Raw genomic sequence first — 26,229 nt, forward strand, 5'->3', positions numbered from 1 at the left:
ACAGGCGCACTACAATGCTCAGAAGAGAAGGAGTCACATTTGGCTTTTGGAAAGCAAATTTTGCTGAAATGGTTTTTGGAGGCATGTCACATTTAGGAAGCCCCTATGGTGCAAGAACAGTAAAAAAAAAAAAAAACACATGGCATACTATTTTGGAAACTACACCCCTCAAGGAACGTAACAAGGAATACAGTGAGCCTTAACATTCCACAGGTGTTTGATGACTTTTAGTTAAAGTTGGATCTGTAAATTATTTTTTTGTTTCACTAAAATGCAGGTTTTTCCCCAAATTTTACATTACTACAAGGGGTAATAGGAGAAAATGCACCCCAAAATTTGTAACCCCATTTCTTCTGAGTATGGAAATACCCCATGTGTGGTTGTCAAGTGCCTTGCTGGCGCACTACAGTGCTCAAAAGAGAAGGAGCAACATTGAGCTTATAGAGAGAGAATTTGTTTGGAATAGAAGTCGGGGGCCTTGTGCATTTACAAAGCCCCCCGTGGTGCCAGAACAGTGGAGACATGTGACCCCATTTTGCAAACTACACCCCTCACAGAATTTAATAAGGGGTGCAGTGAGCATTTACACCCCACTGGTGTTTGACAGATCTCTGGAACAGTGGGCTGTGCAAATGAAAAATTACATTTTTCATTTTCACGGACCACTGTTCCAAAAATCTGTCAGACACCTGTGGGGTGTACATTCCGTGTGGGGTGTAGTTTCCAAAATAAGGTCACATGTGGGAGGGGGTCCATTGTTCTGGCACTATGGGGGCTTTGTAAACCCACATGGCCTTCAATTCCAGACAAATTTTCTCATCAAAAGCCCAATGTCGCTCCTTATCTTCTGAGCATTGTAGTGCACCCGCAGAGCACTTTACATCTACATATGGGGTATGTTCTTACTCAGAAGAAATGGGGTTACAATTTTTTTTCCTATTTTCCCTTGTGAAAATGAAAAATTTAGGGTAACACAGCATTTTAGTAAAAACATTTTTTTTTCATTTTCCCATCCAAATTTAACGAAAGTGTGGTCACAAGTGGGTATTTATTTTTTTGCGTTTATGTCAGAATCGCTGTAAAATCAGGCACCCCTGTGCAAATCACCAATTTAGGCCTAAAATGTAAAAGAGCCTTGTTGTGCGCCCGCAGAGCATTTTATGCCCACATATAGAGTATTTCCGTACTCAGGAGAAATTTTGTTACAAACTTTGGGTGTCTTTTTTTCCTTTTACCTCAACTTTTTACTGAACACCAGCATGTTGGTGTAATTTTTTTATTTATTTTTTTTTACCACTAACCGGCTGATATAGACCCCAGCTTTTCCTTTTCGTAAGGGGTAAAAGGAGAAAAAGCCCCCCAAAATTTGTAACTCACTTTCTCCCGAGTACGGAAATACCCCATATGTGGCCCTAAACTGTTTCCTTGAAATATGACAGGGCTCCGAAGTGAGAGAGCACCATGCGCATTTGAGGACTAAAATAGGGATTGCATAGGGGGGAACATAGGGATATTCTACGCCAATGATTAACATACAGGGTGCCTCCAGCTGTTGTTAAACTCCCAGCATGCCTGGACAGTCAGTGGCTGTCCAAAAATGCTGGGAGTTGTTGTTTTGCAACAGCTGGAGGCTCCGTATATGTAGTGTTTTACCCTTTATTATGTGTTAGTGTAGTGTTTTTAGGGTGAATTCACACAGGTGGGGGTTTACGGTGAGTTTTCCGCTAGGAGTTTGCGCAGCTGCAGAAAATTTGCCACAGCTCAAACTTGAATCAGGAAACTTACTGTAAACCTGCCCGTGTGAATGTACCCTGTACATTCACATGGGGGGAGGGGGGGGGGGGGGCAAACCTCCAGTTGTTGCAAAACTACTTTTTTTTTTTTACAACAGCTGGAGGCACACTGGTTGGAAAACCTTCAGTTAGGTTTTGTTACCTAACTCAATATTTTCCAACCAGGGTGCCTCCAGCTGTTGCAAAACTACAACTTCCAGCATGTACTGATCGCCGAAGGGCATGCTGGGCATGATGTAGTTATGCAACAGCTGGAGGTACGCAACTACAACTCCCAGCATGCCGAGACAGCTGTTTGCTGTTTGGGCATGCTGGGATTTGTAGTTTTGCAACATCTGGAGGGCTACAGTTTAGAGACCACTGCACAGTGATCTCCAAACTTTGGCCCTCCAGATGTTGCAAAACTACAAATCCTAGCATGCTCAGACAGCAAACTGCTGTGTGGGCATGCTGGGAGTTGTAGTTTTGCAAGATCTGGAAGGCCACAGTTTAGAGACCACTGCATCGTGATCTCCAAACTGTAGCCCTCTAAATCTTGCAAAACTACAAATCCCAGCATGCCCAAACGGCGGTCTGGGCATGCTGGGAGTTGTAGTTTTACAACATCTGGAGGGCTACAGTTTAGAGACCACTGTATAGTGGGCTCCAAACTTTTGCCTCTCAACACCCCCTCCCCCCACAGATTTTGCTAGGCAACTACTCACTGGCTTCCATAGTTTTCACCAGGGAGCCGCAAGTCATCGCCGCCCACCACCACTGGTCAGGTAAGGGACCTCCACCGCCACCGCTGGCGGTCATGCTACAGTTCCCCTGTTCTGCCTGGAATACCGTTGGACGGGGAAACCGAACTTTAACCCCCCCACCCTGCTATTGGTCGTCGCTTCTTAACCACCAATAGCAGGGAGACTGGGGGTGTCTTGGACACCCCCGATCCCCCTGATTTTCCGGGCCACCAGACACTGGTACGACCCGGATCTGCCGATAATCGCCGGTCTGAATTGACCTGCGATTTCCGGCAGGACTCCCGGTTTCAGGACGCCCCTGGGCATATGCATGGGATGCCTGCTGATAGATATCGGCGAGTTAGCTAGCGGCGGGGACCGAAATTCCCCCAGGCGTATCCATACGCCCTAAGTCCTGAAGAGGTTAAGTACCAGGACACAAGGACGTAACCATACGCCCTGCTTCCTTAATGGGTTAAAAACAACTTTTGACATGTTTTCTAGACATGTCAAAAGTTGTTGATCGTGCCAGGTTTATATGTTATAGCCAATATAATGTTGTATCCTATGTTATACAGAATATTGTTGTATCCTCAACAAATGCTACATCATAGAAATGTTTTAAATTCTGAATTTACACTTTCAATTGTTTTTAACTGATTTGTTTCACTAAGGTTTCCCTAGTTAAAACTAGTTTTAAAACCAAATTCAACGATATATACAAGGCTACCATCTCTGAGTCATCTAATATCTCTTCATCATCAGCACAACTTGTGCCAGAAACTAAAACAGATTTGTAAATTACTTCTATTTAAAAATCTTAATCCTTCTAGTACTTATTAGCTGCTGTATGCTCCACAGGAAGTTCTTTTCTTTTTTAATTTCTTTTCTGTCAGACCACAGTGCTCTCTGCTGACACCTCTGTCCGTTTCAGGAACTGCCCAGAGCAGGAGCAAATCACCATAGCAAACCTATCCTGCTCATGACAGAACTGTGGTCAGGCAGAAAAGAAATTCAAAAAGAAAAGAACTTCCCCTGGAACCTACAGCAGCTAATAAGTACTGGAAGGCTTAAAATTTTTAAATGAAAGTAAATTACAAATCTGTTTCACTTTCTGGCACCAGTTGATTTAACCAGTTGATTTAAAAAAAAAAAGTTTTCCACCGGAGTACCCATTTAAAGGGGTACTCCTGTGCTTAGACATCTTATCCCCTATCCAAAGGATAGGGGAGAAGATGCCTGATCGCGGGAGTCCCGACGCTGGGGACCCCCGTGATCTTGCACGCGGCACCCCGTTTGTAATCAGTCCCCGGAGCGTGTTCGCTCCGGGACTGATTACCGGCGACAAGAGTGCATGCGGCGTGTGATGTCACGCCCCCGCTTGATGTCACGCTCCGCCCCTCAATGCAAGTCTACGGGAAGGGGCGTGATAGCTATCACGCCCCCTCCCGGAGGCTTTCATTGTGGGGCGGAGGGTGACATCACACGGGGCGGGTGTGACGTCACACGCCGCCCGCCCTGTAGTCGCCGGTAATCGGTCCCGGAGTGAACACGCTCCAGGGACTGATTACAAACGGGGTGCCGCGTGCAAGATCATGGGGGTCCCCAGCGGCGGGACTCCCGCGATCAGGCATCTTATCCCCTATCCTTTGGATAGGAGATAAGATGTCTAAGCACCGGAGTACCCCTTTAACTGACATTCAGGCTTCTGATTAGCAGTTAATTCTAATTTCCATGAAGGCGCTCAGTAAAAACTGGTTTCCACTAGGGAAAAGTAAAAAATGTTTTTACTGGGGAATACCAGTTTTAACTGAAAACTGGTTTTAACTGTAATACACACATATATATATATATATGTGTGCATAGAAGATAGATTCAAAGATAAAATTCCCGCACTCACCATTAGGTTAGCGACAGCCAGCTCCTAGGAATTAATGATGGGTAGACCAACAGAACGGGGACCATGCTGTAACGGGCGCTCAGGTGTGAGGCGATAACCGGTTATTTCGCGCTATGTGCGCTTAGTCCGGCCTCTAACTAGCATCATTGCGCTCAGCTTTTTATTATGCAGGTGAGTGTGCAATGATCATGTGATTTATCCACCGGAACTTACGTGATATTGATAAAGATAAAAAGCGGAGAGATATTAAAGCATAGATATCACTAAAAAACATGTAATCTATACCAAAACATTGAAATATATTAATCTTATAGCCCTATTTTGGACAGAAGAGATAATAATTAGAGGAGCAGATTTATTCTAAGAAAGGGGCCATATCAACTCGGTCATTGAAGCCGAGCGGGCCTTGCACTTCCAGATGCATTATCCAAAGCGATTCTGCTCTCAGTAATCTAAGATTCCTATCTAGGGGGGGAATCGGTGTGCCGAATAACTTCCAAGCCTCCAAATTTGAGGCATTCAGGACTGTTAGCATGCACTTCCTTCATATGTTGAATAAATCTCGGGGCACCTAAACCTGTTCGTAGTGAATAGGTGTGCTCCCTAAATCTAATCCTTAGTTGCCGATTCGTTTTACCTATGTAGTAAAAATTACCGCTACATGTTACAAAGTACACTACATATGTAGATCTACATGTGATTAACTCAGTGATATATATATATATATTGATCAGCAATCAAAATCATTGTAATCATCCCCAACAAGATCACAACACTTTCCTGTCCTGCCTAGTCACGAGATTTATTGCCAGGTACCAGCTGGGACACCAGCTTCAGCAACCTATGAGCGCACAGACTCTACAGTCCTAGCTGCAGTACCGAACCTGTAAGCCTCCATGTCCAACCACATCTCTTCTTGTATCCAGGCTAGAGATGGCCCAACAATGTACTAGAGCAGCGGTACTCAACTAGTAGACCACGGTCCAGATCCGGACCGCAACTGACAATCATCCGGGCCCACGACTGGTTCAGGGAATTGGCCAGAGGCGGCATTCATACGTACCGTTGTCTTTTAGACACAGATACAAATGAATTGCTGAGTGCTGATGGAGCGAGGGAACACTCTGCTACCTCCCTGGCCAGCGCTTCCCCTATGATGCAGGCAGCGTGGCTAGAAGAGGCCAGAGCAGTGGAGAACCATGGGACCTGGGACAGAAAAGCAGCACTTGTACAGTATTTTACAGGTGTTTCTCAACCTTTATCTCTACAGTTGTTTTAAAGCTACAGCTTCCATCAGGCTCTTCTGTCTGTGTATGATGGGATTTGTAGTTTTTCAACAGCTGTAGAGTTACAGTTCACATGAGGGGGCAGACATAGTGGCACAGTTCATATGGGGGGGGGGTAGACATAGAAACACAGTTTATATGAGTGGGGAGAGAACAGACATAGTGACACTTCATATGGGGAGCAGACAGTGGCACAGTTCATATGGGGGGGCAGACATAGTGCCACAATTCATATGGGGAGCAGACATAGTGGCACAGTTCATATGGGGGGTAGACATAGAAACACAGTTTATATGAGGGGGGAGAGAACAGACATAGTGACACTATTCATATGGGGAACAGACAGTGGCACAGTTCATATGGGGGCAGATATAGTGGCACAGTTTATATAGGGGCCGGTATAGTCTGCATGATTCATTGAGGGGGCACAGGCACCTCATACTTTGTTTTAAGGAACACATAGGTATAATTCAGGTCAAGGAACAGTGGCAATATAATATTTGTGGACCCAGCATGTGGCAGTATTATACTCAGAAGTAATGTATGTGGTAGTATTATATTTAGGGGGCACAGTGTGTGGTAGTATTAAATTCAGGGACACGGTGTGTGGCAGTATTTTACTCAGGGACACTGTATGTGACAGTCTTATACTCAGGGGTACTGTGTGTGGCACTATTATATTCAGGGGCACAGTGTGTGGCAGTATTATACTCAGGTACACAGTATGTGGCTGTATTATATTTGGGGCCCAGTGTTTGACAGCATTTTATTTAGGGACACAGCGTGTGGCAGTATTATATTCAGGTACACAGTGTGTGGCAGTATTATATTCAGGGGCACAGTGTGTGGCAGTATTGTACCAGGGACACAGTGTGTGGCAGTATTGTACCAGGGGCACAGTGTGTGGCAGTATTGTACCAGGGGCACAGTGTGTGGCAGTATTATACCAAGGGCACAGTATGTGGCAGTTATATATTCAGGGGCACAGTATTTGCCAGTATTATTCCAGGGGCAGAGTGTGTGGCAGTATTATACCAGGAGCACAGTATGTGGCAGTTGGGGAATGACTATGACTTTTTAGTAGAGTAATAATAATGCTCTACAACAGACAGCGCCTAATTCTTGCATGACACTGCGGCCACTAGGTGTGAAACAGGTCTTAGCGTTTTCCCAGACCTTCACCGGATGGCAGACCAGGTTAAGCGGACACCTACTAAAAGTACTTGAGTACCGAAGTACTAGAGGCTCCTTTCAGTTGTACAATTTTCCCCAATATAGGCATCCTTATGCTGTAATATCATAACTTCTTCCATATATCTTCATTCCATTCAGACATATAAAGTTGTTGTTCAATTCCAAAAACTTTTTTTATTTATTGTCTGCCTATTGTTGCATTTTCAAGTGCTTTATGTTATGCTGGTATGTTACCTAGCATGAACAGTGTTCCAGTACACAGTATGCATGCCTGATGCTTATTAGGTTTTTTAATCAAAAGAAGTTTCTAAAATTCTTAAAGTGTACCTTTAAACTTTTGATGTAATGTAGATAATACCTGTCACGAACCGGCAGGACAGGTAGTGGATCCTCTAGACCAGAGAGGCGATGGTGCGGGTCGTACTGAGGGATCGGTTCTAAGCAGTTACTGGTCTTCACCAGAGTGTCCCCCAGTAACGACTCAACCTCTCTGGCAGCTGATATGGCGTGGTACACAGGGAGCAGGCAAGAGCGTAGTCGGACGTAGCAGAGGTCAGGGCAGGCGGCAAGGGTTCACAGGCGAGTAGACGGTAGCAACGGGATCGGCAACAGGCAAGGCAATACAAGGCTAGGGAACGCTTTCTCAGAGGCACAAGGGCACAAAGATCCGGCAAGGGCAGGAAGGGGCAGGTTACATTTATAGGGAAGGAACCAGGGGTCAGTGACCAGCGCACCAATTAATGGCGCGCTGGCCCTATAAATTTACAGAAGCCGGCGCACGCGCGCCCTAGAGAGAACTTGGTCGCCAAGATCTCCTTGACAGAGAATATATCAGAGGTGCCGGCGACCGGGGTGGGAGAAAAAAGCTTGGGAGAAAAAAGGTTAAAGACAGCAGGTTTAAGAAGGGAAACATGGAAAGAGTTATGGATTCGGAGGGAGGGAGGAAGATGGAGCTGATAAGAGACTTGATTGATATGACTCTTGATTTTATAGGGCCCCAAGTAAAGAGGGCCCAACTTGTAACTTGGGACCCTAAATCGAATGTACTTAGAGGAGAGCCATACCTTGTCACCCGGGCGAAATTCCGGAGGGGCTCTGCGTCTCTTGTCAGCTTGAACCTTCATATGGGCGGAAGCCTTGAGGAGAGCGGCGTGAGTTTCTCGCCAGATGAAGGAAAAGTCCTGTACAAGACTGTCAACAGCAGGTACAGAAGAAGGAGTGGGATACTGCGGCAGAGGTGGAAGAGAATGACGACCAAAAACTACAAAGAAAGGAGACTTGTTGGAGGCAGAGGATTGTTCGTAGTTGTAGGAGAACTCCGCCCAGGGAAGTAGATCTGCCCAATCGTCATGGCGAGATGATATAAAGTGGCACAGATAGTCGCCCAAAATTTGATTCACCCGTTCTACTTGGCCATTAGACTGAGGATGGTATGAAGAAGAAAAGTCCTATTTGATCCCGAGCTGACCACATAGAGCCCTCCAGAATTTGGAGACAAATTGTACCACCTGATCCGAGACAATATGTTTGAGAAGACCATGGAGGCGGAAGATGTGTTGGAAGAGTTGTTTGGCCAGCATGGGTGCAGAGGGAAGACCGGGCAGGGGCACAAAGTGAGCCATCTTGGAGAAGCGATCTACCACGACCCAAATAACAGACTTGCCATCGGAGGAGGGAAGATCTGTAGCAAAGTCCATAGCGATGTGAGACCAGGGAACTTCCGGAACAGGTAAGGGTAAGAGGAGACCCGCTGGTCTCTGGCGAGGCGATTTATCTCGGGCGCAAATCATACAGGCTTGGACGAAGTCCGAGACATCTTTCTCCAGAGAAGGCCACCAGTACCTCTGGGAGATTAACTGGAGAGATTTTTGCACCCCAGGGTGACCGGCAAAAGGAGAAACGTGGCCCCACTTGAGAATTTGCAACCGCTGACTTGGAGGTACGTAGGTTTTGCAAGGAGGAAGAAGGCGCAGGTCCACGGGAGTGACGGCAATAAGGCGTTCTGGTGGGATAATATGTTGAGGAATTAACTCGTCGCAAACCATATCAGAAGAGCGAGACAGCGCATCTGCCCTAATGTTCTTACAAGCCGGACGAAAATGGATCTCAAAATTAAAGCGGGCGAAGAACAGAGACCAACGAGCCTGACGGGGATTTAGTCTCTGAGCAGACTGGAGATAAGCCAGGTTCTTGTGGTCCGTGAAGATATTCACAGGATGTGTGGCGCCCTCGAGTAGATATCTCCATTCCTCCAGTGCTAATTTAATAGCCAGCAGTTCTCTGTCCCCAATGGAATAATTTCTCTCTGCGGGAGAGAATGTCTTCGAAAAGAAGCCACAAGTTACGGTCTTGCCCCTGGAAGACTTCTGGGTGAGCACCGCTCCGGCTCCAACCGAGGAGGCATCCACTTCAAGAGAGAAGGGCTTGGTGGAATCTGGTCTAGAGAGAACAGGAGCTGGGGCAAAGGCGGCTTTCAGAGACTGGAAGGCCTCTTCAGCTTGGGAAGGCCAGGATTTAGGGTTTGCGCCATTTCTAGTTAAAGCCACAATAGGGGCCACCAGAGGAGAATAATGAGGGATGAATTGCCTGTAGTAATTAGCAAAGCCCAGAAATCTTTGTATGGCTCGGAGTCCTGAGGGACGTGGCCCATCCAGAACCGCCGAGAATTTGGCTGGGTCCATTTGAAGTCCTTGGGCTGAGATAATGTACCCCAGGTAAGGCAGGGAGGACCGTTCAAAAATAAATTTTTCAATCTTGGCATACAGGCGATTTCTCCTAAGACGAGTGAGAACATGTCGCACATGGCCCCGGTGTTGGTCCAAATTGGAGGAAAAGACAAGGATGTCATCCAAGTATACGACCACGCAGGTGTAAAATAAGTCCCTGAAAATATCGTTAACGAATTCCTGGAAGACGGCAGGCGCATTACAGAGGCCGAAGGGCATCACCAGGTACTCGAAATGGCCGTCCCTTTTGTTAAAGGCGGTCTTCCACTTGTCTCCCTCACGGATACGGATCAAATTATAGGCCCCACGAAGATCCAATTTGGTGAAGACCTTTGCCCCACGGAGACAATCGAAAAGTTCAGGGATTAGGGGCAGAGGGTAACGGTTCTTGATGGTAATTTTATTAAGTCCTCTGTAGTCGATGCAGGGTCAGAGGGAACCGTCCTTTTTAGTCAAGAAGAAGAATCCTGCCCCAGCAGGAGAAGAAGACTTTCTTATGAATCCTCTCTGCAGGTTCTCACGTATATAGTCAGATATGGCAAGAGTCTCAGGAGGTGAGAGAGGATAAATTCTGCCCTAGGGTGGAGGAGAACCGGGTATGAAGTCGATTGGACAATCATAGGGTCTGTGAGGAGGAAGGACCTTGGCTTGTTTCTTGCAGAAGACATCCGCAAAGGAATGGTATGGCTTGGGCAAACCGGGAGGCAGAGAAACTTGTGGGTCAGAACAGGAGGAGCCCCAGCGCAAGATCTCCCCGGTAGACCAATTCAGGACAGGACAATGACGTTGAAGCCACAGCAGGCCCAGGAGGAGTTCGGAAGAGCAGAAGGGAAGGACAAAGAACTCCAAAGTCTCTGTATGAAGCATTCCAATGTCCATCTGCAGAGGCTGGGTATGATACTGCACTGTGGCAGAGAGTCTCTCGCCATTAACAGCAAAGATGAGGAACGGCTTGGGTAGACGGATTATTGGAATACGGTATTTGTCTACCAAAGAGGCGTGGATGAAGTTGCCAGCTGAACCGAAATCCAAGAAGGCGGCAGCAGAGAAAGAAGACTTGGAAGAGAGGGACTGCACGGGTATGATGAGGCGTGGAGAGGAAGAGTCCACACCTAGTAACGCCTCTCCCACGTTTACTAGGTGCAAGCGTTTCCCGAAAGCGATGGATGTAGTGGACAATCTCTAAGGAAGTGCTCGGTACTGGCACAGTACAGGCACAGGTTCTCGTCTCTGCGACGGCCTCATTTTTGCGGAGTCAGGCGTGACCGATCCACCTGCATGGCCTCCACTGCGGGTGGACCAGTAACGGGTTGAGGTGGATGCAGAAAAACAGGAGCCAGACGAGGGTAGCGTCTTGGATGAGCTTTTTCCTTTTCCAGGAGGAGTTCCTCTTGTCTCTCGGTGAAATGCTTGTCTATCCTAGTGGCCAGCAAAATGAGGTCACTAAGGGTGGAAGGTAGCTCACGTACAGCCAGAACGTCCTTTATCTCGCTGTTAAGTCCTTTCTTGAAGGTGGCAAAAAGGGCTTCATTGTTCCAGTTCAGTTCAGAAGCAAGGGTGCGGAACTGAATGGCATAGTCACCCACGGTAGAACCTCCTTGGGTCAAGTTTAATAAGGCAGTCTCTGCGGAGGTAACCCAGGCAGGTTCCTCGAAAACATTCCGGAACTCCTGGCAGAAGCTCTGAACGGAAGAGGTGGCTGGATTAGCGTGGTCCCATAGTGGTGTAGCCCAGGCCAGGGCCCTCCCGGACAGCAAACTGAGGATAAAGGCTACCTTGGCTCGCTCAGAAGGGAATTGGTCGGACAGTAGCTCGAGGTGGAGAGAGCACTGCGACAGGAACCCACGGCACTGCTTTGGATCTCCGTCGTATTTGTCAGGCAGGGACAAACGGACTCTGGAACCGGAGGCTACTGCAGGCGGAGGTGATGCAGCACGTGCAGACGGAGGGACTGGCTGTTGCTGAGAAGGCAGAAATTGCTGCATCATAGCGGTCAGCTGAGCCAGCTGTTGACGCTGCTGGGCCACAATGGAGGTGAGGTCCGCTAGGCTTGGCAGGGGAACATCAGCGGGATTCATGGCCGGATCTTACTGTCACGAATTGGCAGGACAGGGAGTGGATCCTCTAGACCAGAGAGGCGATGGCGCGGGTCGTACTGAGGGATCGGTGCTAAGCAGTTACTTGTCTTCACCAGAGCCCACCGCAAAGCGGGATGGATTTGCTGTGGCGGTAACTACCAGGTCGTGTCCCCCAGTAACGACTCAACCTCTCTGGCAGCTGATATGGCGTGGTACACAGGGAGCAGGCAAGAGCGTAGTCGGACGTAGCAGAGGTCAGGGCAGGCGGCAAGGGTTCACAGGCGAGTAGACGGTAGCAACGGGATCGGCAACAGGCAAGGCAATATTAGGCTAGGGAACGCTTTCTCAGAGGCACAAGGGCACAAAGATCCGGCAAGGGCAGGAAGGGGCAGGTTACATTTATAGGGAAGGAACCAGGGGTCAGTGACCAGCACACCAATCAATGGCACGCTGGCCCTTTGAATTTACAGAAGCCGGCGCACGCGCACCCTAGAGGGCGGGGCCGAGCACGCCGGGGGGCAGAGACCGTCGGCCCAGGGAGCGAGGAGGAAGGTGAGACAGGCCGGAACGCGGCGCGTGAGCAGGGACCAGCCGCCACGGCAGCCGCGTCCCAGACACAAGGGGACCCGTGCTCCTGGTCAGCGCGTCTGACCGGGAAGCGCCGGGATCCTGGGGAGGAGGGCCGAGGAAGCGGGCGCTCCGGTCCGGAGGAGGGGACCAGAGCACTCGCTGTGACAATACCATTATATGTATATTTGTAATATACATTGATTTAAAAATGTGTATATTTTTGGGTGAATAAATGCTGTCCCTGCAGGTATTGCTTCTATGTGTCTATAAGGAGTCCAAGTACAGGAAGTGAGGGCAGGAGAAGCAGGGCTCTGTGCAGGCTCCTGGCTTGTCATTCATCCTGCTGTGTGAGCCTGGGGCGTGTCATAGAGCCTCAGTGCTGCTGGTCATAAGTGCACAGACCACTGCTTGTCCACCCACACTTCCTGTATTTGGACTCCTCATAGATACACACAAACAATAGCTATAGGGACAAAAATATGCACATTTTTTTAACCAATGTACATTACAAATACATATAATGGCATTATCTACATTATATAAAAAGTTTTTTTTGACGCCAGGTACACTTTAAAGAGAGACTAAATGCAATGCTTGAGCTCCAGAGCTGAGTGAAGGTGCAAAGGAGCTAAGTAGATCCTTTTGTCCCCATCTACAGGCTTTTACTTTTGTTTATACATTCTGCCACTAGAGGTCAGTACCACCTATGTATTAAAAATCAGTAATGCCACTTGGCAGTGATAATGTAATTTTGGTCAGCAAAATGCAACAATGTTTTGTATATGCTACATAACCTCAGTGTTAAGGTTAAACAGCTGTGTGGAGCACTGTACACAGTACTTGAGCCATACATAGCTAGGGTGCTGGCATATGACAAAGAAGATGAGATAGCTGGTATCTGAACTGAAGGAATGTCAAAACAACATATGCTGTAAGACAAATACTGTAGATTCTATAGACACGGGATGTTAAACTAGAACAATAACATCATTGTTATAGAAAAAAAGATTTGACATTTTCTTCCACTCTACTGAAAAAGTACATCCCCTGGGAATACACTGCTTTAGGAGAGGTACCAAAGGAGGTTGCAACTAGTTTAGCCCTTCCTTCCTATTTAGCATCAACCATGCCCACTGCCCCTGTGGCAGCTTAACCACTTTTCTGCCAGTATGCTTTTAAGAAATTTAACATTCATGTGCTCTAGATCCCCTCTGGCAAAAATACATTTCTAAGAAGTATACACGAGATTTCTTCCTTTCAAATGATACTTTTAAGGCACAAATATTCGTACAACAACGCTTGTCCTCTGGCTGGGAGCGCTCCTTTAAACACAGCCCCTTTAATTATGTGAGGTCAATGCCTTTTTTTTTTCTTTTTTGTTAAAGCATGCAGCTGCCAAAAAAATCATCCACTGCATAGATTGCTTTAAAAAAAAAAAAGCACTTCCAAAGTACAGGTCCGAGAAACATCAGTATCGCTCTGCTACCAGCCGGCACCCATTTTAACCTCACTGGGAAGAATCAACAAGTTGCAGTGAACCTGGTATGTATATATTACATCAGAATGTGGATTTGTGATTACTGAGCACTAACAGGGAGATGGTTTATGTGGGATTCTGGTCTTTTTTCTCTATTTCTCTGTATAGTGCAGCCTTTAACTTTTCTTGGTAATTTAACCAACTAAATGTATCATACTTATTACAATGCTTATTATATTAGGCAAAATTATATTTGGTTACATGAATTCATTTTTTTCTGTATATTTTACTTATGAAGTGTACATTCTCATTGTAGATTGCAGTGTAGTGTCATTATTATTTCAGAATGAAGTGATTTAGCCTGCTGTACATAATAAGACTATTTAGTACTTTCCCAAGTTACATTATTATAAGTCAATATTATCACAACAAATATTTTAGCATTTATTGGTTTTTAGATCAGCTGTTTAACTTGTTTCACCATAAAACTATTCTTTCTTTACTTTTTAACCTTTTAAAATGACCAACATGCCGTCTATTCATCTTTTACAAAAATCTTGTTCTAACTTGCCTTTAGTGAGTTAGCTAGTCAGCATTTTTTTTACTACTGTTCATTTTATACCATATTTTTATCTAGACATAGTTTTTGCTGCCTAGAGCATGTAAGCACCCCTGCAGCGCCACATATTTCTTGTCTCTTCTGTGTAATTCCCATTTGGCTTTGAAATGTGACCTGTGATCTTAATTACTACTAACTGATGGAAAGCCAGATACAAAGAAAGAGATAATTCTAAGGCAGATGGGGCGGCTGACCTGGGATAGAAGCTTAGACATCAGTCACCAGCATGTTGTGGACTCGACAAGACTTGGCTTGTATTTGTTAACATGTACAATGGGCTGCTTATTGCTATCACTCCTGATTTCACATTGGAGGAAATCAAGTTACTAGAAGGCCTCAACTTTTAATCCTATTCAAAATTCATGACGGCAAGGATTATTTAAACTATTAACCTCAAGCCTGTCCTCTAGAAATACCTAAAGCTAGCATCACTACATTCATCACCCCTGACATGCTGGGCCCAACAAGAATTTTGATATTTTAACAGATCCTTTTAGTACCTTTTCTCTCTAAAGGTATCTTACAGCTCCACATGAACATGAAATTATGATTGGGTTTTATTTATACTCTACTAACAGTGTCAGTAGGGATTCCCAGATTGAACCTAAACTAATGGAATCTCCATCTGACTTTAATAATTATACCCTATAAAATTGGCTAGTATGTCCAAATAAGTATCGCCTGCTGTACTTAAAGGACAACTGTAGTGACAACTGTAAGAAGCCGGCCAGAGCTCCTTACATGACAGTGGGCTCAGCCTATCACCAACCAGGGCGGGACATCGCTACGGCCGTTGATACGCCGACGGCTTTGCGGCGTCCTCGTCCCCAGGAAGTGGAATGACGTCAGCACTGCCGGACCGTGAGGCCTGTGCTGGACCAACGGGGGCTCGTAGGAAGGTATGTATGAGTTTATTTTGTTTATTTTTGAGGCCTGGGCATATATAAAAGTGTTCCAATACAGTTGTCCTTTAAGGGTTTAAAAGTTGACCAAACTGAATCTGTAAAGGTTTCTTTAAATTTAGTATGAGTAACCAGGCACATAAAAAAGGAGTCCTTAGCAGCATTCAAACTGGTTCCTAGTTGCTTATAAGTTTTATGGTTTTAAGATTTTAAGTTGATACACTTATATAGTTCATAAGTATGAAAATGAAGAAGATGTCCAGGCGTCACTCTGTCATGTCTTCCGTGTGCTGAAGCTCATAATAAAGAATTTGTTCCTCTACCAGCGATGGACATCTTCTTCATTTTCATTGCTGTGTTCTAGACGTTGCCCACGCCAGTCCAGGCGCTACAGGTTTGGGAGTGAGCTGGACTTTCTCTTGCTTGGCCAGTTCATAAGTATGTTATATTACAGTGGTAGCTGGTCCTTGTTCACTCAAGTGTTGCTTCTTTTATTCTGATGTTATTTCCTAGTACACTAATTTGCTATTGTATTTTAATGACGTGATGTATGTTTGGACATTATACTAGACTCTAAATAAGTAGTGGAGACCAATAGTGGGGAACAGAATAAGGTGCTGGCTAGCGAATAGAGCGATCTATGGTACTGAGAGGGGAATGCTTGATGAGAGCACCAGACTGGCATGTGTCTTATAAGCAATGCAGTACTGCATTAGGAATCCACTAGGAATAAGTTTTCCCATTGAAAAGAGCTTGCTCTCTAGTGTCACCTATTGGAAGTATCATTCCGGCAAATCATTGGTTTGGCTTAAAGGGACACCAGAGTGGAAAACTTTTTTTTTTTTAAATCAACTGGTGCCAGAAAGTTACACAGATTTGTAAATTACTTCTATCAAAAATTCTTAATCCTTCCAGTACTTATTAGAGGCTGTATACTACAGAGGAAATTCTTTTCTTTTTGGATTTCTTTTCTGTCATGACCACAGTGCTCTCTAGGGACACCTCTGTCCATGTCAGGAACTGTCAGTCCTCCATGCCGTCCGATCGCCAAATGAATGCTCAGTGCCTGAGTTTATTTTGTTCCAGGAATGTATCTAACCCTGTTTTAAAGCTGTTAATTGTTCCTGCTGTGACCAGTTCCTGAGGTAGACCGTTCCATAAATTCACAGTCCTCACGGTAAAGAAGGCGCGTCGCCCCTTGAGAAGGCGTGTCGCCCCTTAAATTCTGCCATTGTTACCCCCCACCCCCCATAATCATTAGATGACCACATTTAGCCTTTTGTTTTATAGATAAACAGTGTGACAGATCTTCATAGTCTCTAAATTCATGTTAGTTCGGAGACCTAATGTCTCCACTACAGATTCCTTAGCTTTTATAACATAATCTCATGTCATATTCAGTCCTGTGTTAAGTGTGTTAAGTGTCATGAGCTTGTATTCTGCTTACTTAAAGGGGTACTCCGCCCTTACACATCCTATTGCGGGGGATTCCAGATGCTGGGATGACCAGCGATCTCCGGGCCGGCAGCTACCTCCATTGATCAAGAGAATGCTGTCGGTCAGTAGTACACATATATTTAATGCTCTCTGCTATGCCATGATATAGTGATGGTAAAAGTGCATTGAACTGAACAGGCTGGTACTGTACTATAAATGGATAAATAGGCAATGCAGAAGTATTAGCATGTCTTATGGTAACTTTGGAACAATATAATCTTGTCTCAATATTGTAGGGCATATAAAACTTCTGCATGCTACACCATTTTGACTCACTATCTGATCAAAAAACAATTGAAGCCTGATAGAAAAGTACTAATGCAAGTAAATACTAAACTCTGATAAATAGATCCTGTATAATGTAAAATCGGTTGGTATGCTAGTGAGCATGAAGCTACGCCTCTGCATGTATTCACATTTCTTGCGCAAGGTGTGTCCTCTTCTAGATCTGAGATATAAAAACTAGATAAATTGTAGAGAGGGCAAGTAAGGATTAAAATATAGTAAATTAGAAAACAGAAAGTTGGTAGCGGATTACTGTAGAACAGGGACAGAGAGAAGCACCCAATCTCCTTCCCTTCCAAAACACCTGGAGCATACAAGGCTCTGCTGAGCAAAATGTATACAGCCCATGGTGAACGAAATACAGAAATGAAAAATTAAGAGCAAGACACAAGGACAATAGTCCCATTGCTGCACTAGGACATTACAGAGCTTCAGGCCAGCCCTAGTATCCTTCATGGCACCCAAGTGCTCACTTATTTAGGACCCGCACCCCCTGTGGTAATCACAATCTTTCAATAAATATATAATTGAAACCAGTGAGAGCCCCCTTTAATGGAGAAAGAATATGTAAGGCTAAAGACTCATAAAGATGTTGTAGTAGAGAACATGGGGACCCCCCCCCCCCATCTTCAAATCTACAAATTCTCTACGATATCCCTTTACTACAGACCTTTGCAGCCAATTGTTGGAATTTTGTACTTGATCACAATTGAGATGTGTTTACATGAGCAAGTTTCTGTGTTTTTTTTTTTTTATGGGATTCTTTTTTTTAAAGTTCCCATTGATATCAGACCAGTCTTTTTGAAAACCCAGGCAGTTTTTTAAACATTCTTTATATAAATCATTTGGACATGGTTTTGTAGGTAAAAAGCATATACACTGCTCAAAAGAATAAAGGGAACACTAAGATAACACATCCTAGATCTGAATGAACTAATAGTATAAAATACTTTCATCTTTACATAGTTGAATGTGCTGAAAACAAAGTCACACAAAAATTATCAATTATCAATTAGATGTGGAGTCACTCAAAATCTTAGTGGAAAACCACACTACAGGCTGATCCTACTTTGATGTAATGTCCTTAAAACCAGTCAAAATGAGGCTCAGTAGTGTGTGTGGCCTCCATGTGCCCGTATGACCTCCCTGCAACACCTGGGCATGCTCCTAATGAGGTGTTGCAACGTGGCGTTGGTGGATGGAATGAGACATGATGTCCCAGATGTCCCAGATGTCCTAGCATTGTCTTGCAATAGGAGGAACTAGGGCCAACCGCACCAGCATATGGCCTCACCAGGGGTCTGAGGATCTCATCTCGGTACCTAATGGCAGTCAGGTTACCTCTGGCAAGCACATGGAGGGCTGTGTGGCCCCCCAAAGAAATGCCACCCTACGCCATTACTGACCCACTGCCAAACCGAACATACTGTAGGAAGCTGCAGGCAGCAGAACGTTCTCCATGGCGTCTCCAGAGTCTGTCACATTTGTCACATGTGCTCAGAATGAACCTGCTTTCATCGGTGAAAAGCACAGGGCGTCAGTAGCGAATTTGCCAATCTTGGTGTTCTCTGGCAAATGTCAAATGTCCTGCATGGTGTTGGGCTGTAAGCACAACCCCCACCTTTGGACGTTGGGCCCTCATAACACCCTCATGGAGTCTGTTTCTGACTGTTTGAGTGGACACATCCACATTTGTGGCCTGCTGGAGGTCATTTTGCAGGGCTCTGGCAGTGCTCCTCCTGCTCCTCCTTGCACAAAGGCGGAGGTAGTGGTCCTGCTGCTGGTTGGTTGCCCTCCTACGGCCTCCATATCTCCTGATGTACTGGCCTGTCTCCTGGTAGCGTCTCCATGCTCTGGACACTACACTGACAGGCACAGCAAACCTCCTTGTCACAGCTCACATTGATATGCCATCCTGGATGAGCTGCACTACCTGAGCCACTTGTGTGGGTTGTAGACTCCGTCTCATGCTACCACTAGAGTGAAAGAACCGCCAGCATTCAAAAGTGACCAAAACATCAGCCAGGAAACATAGGAACTGAGAAGTGGCCAGTGGTCACCACCTGCAGACCCACTCCTTAATTGGTGGTGTCTTGTTAAAGGGGTTATCCAGGAAAAAACTTTTTTTTATATATCAACTGGCTCCAGAAAGTTAAACAGATTTGTAAATTACTTCTATTAAAAAATATTAACCCCTTCAGTACTTATGAGCTTCTGAAGTTTAGGTTGTTCTTTTCTGTCTAAGTAATCTCTGATGACACGTGTCTCGGGAACCGCCCAGTTTAGAAGAGGTTTGCTATGGGAATTTGCTTCTAAACCTGGTGTTTCCCGAGACACGTGTCATCAGAGATTACTTAGACAGAAAAGAACAACCTTAACTTCAGAAGCTCATAAGTACTGAAAGGATTAAGATTTTTTAATAGAAGTAATTTACAAATCGATAGTGGATCCAACCTGTCACCCAGCCTGAGGTAGGTGAGTGTTTAGGGACCCATCCGATAAGAGGCCACCTGCGCGTGGTGGATGGGGGGACACGTTTTGATCAAAAAGTGCGCTAAGAGCCTCCATTTTGTTGACCAAGTGTGCTGCTGCCATTTTCTTTTTTTACATAATTTACAAATCTGTTTAACTATCTGGAACCAGTTGATATATAAAAAAAAGTTTTTTCCTGGAATACCCTTTAATTTCCTATAATTTCCACCTGTTGGCTGTTCTATTTACACAACAGCATGTGAAATTGATTGTCAATCAGTGTTGCTTCCTGAGTGGACAGTGTGATTTCACAGAAGTGTGATTGACTTGGAGCTACAGTGTGTTGTTTAAGTGTTCCCTCAATTTTTTGAGCAGTTTAGTTTTTGGCACTGCCCTTAGTGTGAAGAGAGATTACCCCTAAGTATAGAGACTGAGTTGTTGCATTGTTATCCAAGCAAGTCTGGTGTCATTCCTGCACCAAACTAACAGGGCACCACACCTAACATCCCACTGGCACTACACGTTGTACCCCAGCGGAATATTACCAGATATATTACTTATTGCAGTTCCCCTTCTTTACTGGCCAAGCACTTGGTGTATGGGATTAACCTGCAGAGGCCTTTTGAACGCACCTGATTGTGACCCATGACCAGTGGTGGCACCACAAAGCCCAACCAGCAGACCCTTACCTATACACTGCATTCCCTCTGGGTGGTGAACTACAATCACATCCAGACGAGTTCTCCATATATGGACAGGACATGTTTCAACATGCAGTCATAAAAGAGCTTGAAGTGATGGACTGACCCTTATCAAGTATTTTATGTGACTATCACCAGAAGTAAATGAATCATACCCCTCAATTATGTCACCAGGATGCCAAGAGGAGGAGGTAACTGGCAAATGAAAGTTACTGAGTAAAGATATATATTGAATTTTGGCATTAGATACACATTAGCCCTGGAGCTCCCACTTTGAAGGCAAACAATCTGCTCACCATAGGAACAGAGGGGCAAGGAGTGCACAGATATTCCCCAAGTGCAGTGACCATGGTAGATGAGTATGTCAGTTTTATTTCCTGTTGCCCTTATGTATCCGGATAACCCCTTTAAGAAGTGATACTTTAGACCTTTTTCTTCATTAACATTTAGATGAGTAACTTTGATCTGAGTAAGGAGAGGTATGTCCAAAACATGTTAAGGAGAAAAATTTTGCTCGAGTATTCATTTGTCACATTGTTTTCGGTAGGTTTTTGCTGCACCATGCACACTGCAGAATTTCTGCGGCAGAAACATCTGCAGTGTAAATTAAAATTCCAGACTCCACTTAATAAATGAACATGTTTGTTCTTTCAGCAAAATCTGCTCAGAAATGCATTGCGTCTATACAGACAGTATTGTTCTACTGGTGCCTGCTGCCCACAGAATGTACTCCCAGAATTTTTCCACGTAGATATTCCGCCATTTGAAATGGCCGTAAGGGTATACCATAGAATTGTTTTTTGGATTAATTAAAACAAAAAACAGTCCACTATGGATTGCTAGATTTCCCACTACTGGTAATTTGTCTTGTCTTGGTGCACTACAATTGCCATACCTGTTAGCCATGCTAATTTACAATATTTATTAATTTGCATTATCACTTTACTGTGTAGGTAATGCTAATATATTGGGACAGACCTACTAAAAAAAAAAAGTGGAGTTGATGGCATTCACCAAATGCATTATTCAAATTGGACACTTAGCTTGACAGTTTAGCACATTTTATTATCGACTTGCTGGGTGTATTTTACAACAGTATTGATAAGATTTTTTTCAAATGCAAGAGATTTATTGAAAAGAACACTGTATCAAGGAACATAGCAGTAGGGAGTAAACAGATATGGCACCCTTAGGAGAATGACACAAATATAAGAAGCGATAGTAGATGTAGCAGAACCAACAAAAGATCAAAGATGATAAAAAAAAACAAGTATTTTATCAGCAATGTCCCTCTAGGGTATTCCCTCAATGCAAAAGCAACAGTAATTGTTCCTAAAAAAAAAAAAAAAGCTACAAAATGGGAAGAAAATAAAAAAAGAGCTGCAGAAAGAAAAGGAAGAGAAGGAAAAGAAGAAGTAGAGAAATCAAGGAAGCCCAAGAAAACACACACCGGTGGAAAACGACTGAGGCTAGGATCCTGACAAGACACGAGCCACCACTAAAAGACATCCACCAGTACAAAAGGGTAGCACACCGGACACATCCACTGATGGCCTAGCAGCAAAGAGACCGATACCTCTGGGAAAAGCAAAACTCCACCTAGGAAAGTCAGGTGGCCGGGGGGGGAGAACAGAGAGGAGTTTCTCCATATGTTAGGTATTTCCGTGAACCACTCCTCCAGGGAGGGGGGATCCAGACACTTCCATTTCCTGGGAATGACTGCCTTGGCCTCTTGGAAAAGGTGTCCAGGAAGGGATCTTTTATTTATCGATTGAGCCATGGGGAACATATAGAGCAGGGCCACCTCAGGATTTTGAGGGACTCAAACACCTGTCTCTTCAACAATGACCTGAAGAACTGTGCACCAAAAGGAAGCAAGGCGGGGACAGCCCAACCAAACATGCATGTCATCGTACCCTCGGCTAATCATATCGCTAGCAGGAGCTTGATAGTGAAGGGTACCAACAGTAAAGGACCACTGGCACCTGATACCACAAGACAAGACTTTGTAACTCGTATCTTGGGCTTTTGTGGCAATTACTGCCTTATGCATCAAAAAGAAGCATTTAGCCCATTTATCAGGAGAGAAACTGATGCCCAGCTTGGACTCCCATGCGTGGCAAAAGACAGAGAAGACAACCTGGAAGACAATAGTAAGCCGTAGATGATAGAGATGGAATGCTAGGGCACAAGGAAGCCATACAAAGGTGCTCAAACAGTGTTAAATTGCGGTGTAGGTCGAGTTGGCTGTAGAGGGTAGAACAAAAATGGTGTAGCTGGAGGTATGCAAAAGGAGCACGCCTGGATGACGGGCAGTCGCTTATCAGAGCATCTGCGGACTTAAGAACACCACCAGCTAAGACATAGGAGAAGCGGAGAGAGTGAGATGGGGAAGCCCCAAAGAAACTTCCAGCCGAATAGGTCCCTGGCGAAAACTGTGGGTAATCAGTTATGGGAAGGAGGGAACCTGTGCGATCAACAAGGCATGTGCCTCCCACCGTTGATTTTAGGGAGGCTAGGGTATGGCGCAGGAAATAGGAGGTGGGAAGGCTATCCTGTGCAGCCGGGACCAGGTCCACAGAAGGATGGAAAGGACCTTGAGGCAAATTTTTTCTGCTAGGTGGACCCATAATTTAGATTTGGCATTATGGAACATGACCAAAACGTGGGTGTGAGCACAGGCCAGGTAATACAAAGGGCAATCTGGAAGGGCCACACCACTTAACAATTTAGGATGGGTCTTGTGAGATGCTTAAGTCAGGGAGGAGCAGAGGACCAAACAAACAGCCCAAAGCTGTAGGGTTCGTGCCAGGGAGGACCAGGAGATCCGATCAAAGGCCTTCTCGGCATCAAAGGAAAGGATCATCAGAGGTATATAATGAGATATGAATAATGTTTGAGATCCAGCGTTTTAATAGTATTATCTCTGACTTCTCTCCCCAGGACAAACCCCACTTAGTCAAGATGAACCAGGGTGGGAAGGATAGTATTTAACCGGTTGGCCAATAATTTAGAATAGATCTTAAGTCAGAGAAGAAAGAGACAAAAGGTGTAAGCCTATTTCCGCTTCAATCTTGAGCCATGTTTAATAAGAACTCCTCAGAGGATGCACTTAAGCACCTCCCATTGGAAAAAGGGGGCAGTGGAGTCTGTGGCATGATCACAAAACTGGAAACAACCCCAGTCAGATCGGCCATACAAACTGAGTCCAGAAGTAAGGACTCCACAACCATGTGGATTTTGTCAGGAATTGAAGTTAAAGGGAGCAGCAAGCTGGGGCATGATCAGACCATAGGATGCTCATATTAGAGGAGGAGGACAGCCAGGAGAGGGCTCTATATTGAACCAACACATTGTCCAGACAACTACAGAAACCATGCGGGGAGGAGAAAAAACTATAATCTCTATCAGCGGGATGTGGGAGATGGCAAGAATCGCACAGCTGTAGCTGAGCGAGGAAGGGTTTTACACGTTTAATGGCTGCATAAAAGAAGCTGGAGTGACCCACAGAATAATCCAGGGTATGATTCAGATTCAGGTCTCCGCACTGGACTGCAGTCCTCCGAACTGCAGGCAGGGCAAGGTCAATAAGACCGGCAATAAATTCAGATTGTCTCTGATTGGGGCATAGGCATTGGTGAAGGCCCAACCTCCCACCGACAGGGAAAGTATGACATATCTGGCATGTGCATCAAGGAGAATGTCAAGGACATGATAGGCTAGGGATTTATGAATGGCGATAGCAACCCCCTTGGATCCAGACTCAAGGTTATTGGCACAGAACCAAACAGGGTAGTGTTGGCTCTTAATGGCCAGAGTGTGTCTCTTCTTAAAGTGGGTTTCCTGGAAACAAGCAATATGTACCTTACGTTTGTGAAGATGGTGTAGGATTTGTGTCTGCTTCGCCGGTGTGTTGAGTCTCTGGGAATTGAAGGAAGCGATGCTAAGCTCTGCCATGGAAAAGGTGAGTAACAGTGCTCCCATGTCTGCCAGGATCCCCCCCAGCAATCGTAGGAGTAGGTACCACATGTGGGCAAAGAAAAGAAGAAGAAAGACCAAGGAAAAGATAGAAGAAAATCACACCAGAACCAAGACCAAGAGGACAGAAAGGAGTAGCAGCAGAAACAATGCCGCGGCACTTATTAAATACAACAATGTCAAGAACTAGACAACTGAGCACTGAGCTAAAGGCCCAATGGAGTCTCCAACCTACTGGGGGAGGTCCTGTTCTTTTTAATATGTTTGCAAGTAACATAGAAAAATGTTTGGTAGGCAAGGTTTGCATTTTTGTCAGAACAGTATGGAATAGGGTTCATATTCATGGGGGAGTCAGTAATATGGAGAATTATTTAGCTTTATTAGAAAAGTGATCAGAGCAATGGACACTACAGTTCAATGTTTCCAAATGTATCATATTGGCATTTTTGTGTTAGTATAGACTTCAGAAGAGATGATTTAGAGTTATTGACTTATGACAACCTCAAAATGACAGGGCAGTACAGCCAGGAGGTAGGGAAAGCAATGAAAATCCTTGTTATATAGCTAGCCTCATAACAGAGCTATAGTGAGACCACATCTAGAAATTTCCCCTAGACTATTATTTAGGCACACAGTTTCTCCTGTAATCAGACTGTGTGCCGAAATAAAGAGTGAAGCATGCGCCAGACACTTCAACTGGCTATGACTAATGATTGGAGGGGGTCTGAGCACTTAGACCCTGTCTGATCTTAAATTTTGACATGTCCCTGCAACATGCCCAAAGGTAACTTAAAGGACAGAGACACTTTGAAGGGCTAAATTAGTATAATCTTTAGGAAAGGGGGACCTGATGAAAATATTTAAATACATTAAAGGAGTTGTCCAGTATAACAAAACTTATCCATGTGGGCCACAGCTTCGTGCTGTGGTCGACACACCACATGCATACCGTGGGAGGTCTGACCACTGGGAATCACCCCCCCCCCCCCCTCCCCACAGTCTGACACTTATCCGATAAGTCTACGGACTATCTATGGATAGGGAATACATTTTTTTTTACCCCAGATAACTCCTTTAATGGATTGAATAAGGTTTAGGCGGGAGGTGTTTTAACAAGAAACACAAGAACAAGGGATTACAATCTGAGATTTGATCACAAAGACCACAAAACAAAATAAAAAAATATTATTTTACTGAGAGAATAGTAAATGTTTAACAAACAGATTTGGTTGGTAAAGCTACAGTAAGTGAATTTAAAGTTTCTGTAATTCTAAAAATTTGCCAAGTCAAAGTTGTGAATAGTCAGGGTGTGAGTGTTCAGACCCCACTGATCTCTAGATATAGCTGAGAGAAGCATATGGTTAAGCGCTTATTTCCCTGCGATCTCTGTCTCACTGCACAAGACACACAACATAGACTGATAATGGAGCTGATATTGTACAGAATCATGAAGATCTCAAGGAGTCAGGGTGTAGAGCACCGAACACTCAGACCCTGACTGATCAAAACTTCTGACATGTCCATGCAAAAAGTCAAAAGTTTTTTTGTAGAATGTCAGGGACATGGAAACTCTATAAGTGCAGACTAGATGGACTATCTGCAGATAATCTTCTAAGTTTCTATGATACAGGCTTGTGTCTACTGTTCCATAGATTTTTCATGGAGATTGACCCACTGTGTAAAGCACTTGGACATCACATTACTTACAGATTATTTCATATAAATACATATAAATACATGCTTTCAAGGTTACATTTGGCAATAAAGTGCATGGAAGTTGGAACCTGGGAAATCTGTTTGTAAAGCAGTTTACAGCCAGGATTGAGAAATAGTTGGAGTCTTTCTATTACATTACTATTATGAGATAGGTTGTCCTGTCTTGTATATAAAGTATAAATATATTGCCTGTTTTAGAAACCCCATTTTTGTTTTAAGGAACCCACATGAGTTAGCCAGATAAAATGCAGAGGTATGTGTGGCACCTGTGGCTATGCATAACAGACTTGTGTAATACATAACACAGTGTAAT

General features: G+C 44.7%; 2 protein-coding genes across 5 annotated transcripts in view; one reads left to right on the top strand and one right to left on the bottom strand.

Moving 5' to 3' along the window:
* The window catches only part of LOC130367743 (tyrosine-protein kinase ZAP-70), a 318,125-nt gene that overhangs the window by 186,156 nt on the left and 105,740 nt on the right, over positions 1 to 26,229 (bottom strand). The window lies entirely within an intron of this gene.
* Positions 13,751 to 26,229, top strand: part of ADAMTS10 (ADAM metallopeptidase with thrombospondin type 1 motif 10) — a 206,800-nt gene continuing 194,321 nt past the window's right edge. The window contains exon 1 of the mRNA XM_056570437.1: positions 13,751 to 13,811. The gene's annotated coding sequence lies outside the window, so the exon portion shown is untranslated. The remainder of the gene's footprint in view (positions 13,812 to 26,229) is intronic.

The sequence above is a fragment of the Hyla sarda genome, chromosome 1 (assembly GCF_029499605.1).
Source record: "Hyla sarda isolate aHylSar1 chromosome 1, aHylSar1.hap1, whole genome shotgun sequence".
NCBI classification, from domain to species: domain Eukaryota; kingdom Metazoa; phylum Chordata; class Amphibia; order Anura; family Hylidae; genus Hyla; species Hyla sarda.